The sequence below is a fragment of the Chrysochloris asiatica genome, unplaced genomic scaffold (assembly GCF_000296735.1).
Source record: "Chrysochloris asiatica unplaced genomic scaffold, ChrAsi1.0 scaffold00063, whole genome shotgun sequence".
Lineage (NCBI taxonomy): Eukaryota > Metazoa > Chordata > Mammalia > Afrosoricida > Chrysochloridae > Chrysochloris > Chrysochloris asiatica.
The window spans coordinates 9,354,979-9,356,188 of NW_006408581.1; positions in this window are offsets into that span (position 1 = coordinate 9,354,979).

Here is a 1,210-nt window from a genome sequence, read left to right on the forward strand (position 1 = left end):
TCATTTCACCAAGGAAGACATTCAGGCAGCCAGAAAACATATGAAGAAATGTTCACGGTGATTAGCCATTAGAGATTAGCCATTAGAGAGATGCAAACAAAACAACAATGAGATATCTCATACCAGCAATAACAGACAAGTTCTAAAAAGCGGAGGATAATAAATGTTGGTGAGGATGTGAAGAGACTGGGACCCTCCTAAATTGCTAGTAGGAATGCAAAATTGTCCGACCACTCTAGAAAATAGTATGGTGCTGCCTCAGAAAGCTGGAAATATAAATACCTTATGATCCAGCAATTCCTCTACTTGGTATATATCCACAATAAATATGAGTCATAACACGAGTAGATATATTCACACAGATGTTCATAGCAGTACTATTCACAATAGCAAAAAGATAGAGACAGTCAAAGTGCCCATCAACTGAAGAATGGATAAACAAATTTTGGTACATACACACAATGGAATATTATGGTACCTTGAAGAATAGCAAGGAAGCTTCAAGTCACCACATAACATGGATGAACCTTGGGGACATTATGCTAAGTGAAATTAGTCAGTCACAAAGGAGAAATACTGCATAGGACCATTATTATAAAATCTTAAGAAGAAATACCCATACTAAAAGGGGAAAAAAATCTTTGTTGGTTACCGGTGGGTGCTGATTGTTGGAGAAGTAGAGGGAGGCAATGGTAGAGCACACGGTAGGAGGCAGACACATCATAGTTAGGATGTTGGAGAGGGCAATACAAAAAAGGGACAGGGGGTGGAAGAACAAGGAAGATAGGGGAACATTGAGACAAGTTTGCATGGGCTAAATGGGACAGAGGTAAATAGTGATGCATGCTCAAACTTGTGACAATAGAGCTTTGTGATACAGGGATCAAGGCATAGTTTGAAGAAGAGAAATAATACTAAGATGCTTGACTGTCTTATGAATATTGATTTCCCTTGCATACTATTGTATAATAGACACTTGAGTGGGATAGAAAGGAATGTTGGGAAACATGATTACAGAAAGCTTCCAAGTCCATCTTCAGTATATAACTGGTTGGAATACATAAAAGGGATTCTAGAACCTGCCCAGTGAAATAAGCCTCTTGTGGAACCTTTGCCATGTATAGGACGTTAGGTGGAATCCTAATCCCCATCCAGAACCTTCTGAGGTGGGACATTCCTACTAGAAAGGGCAAGCAAACCAGCCTGGAAC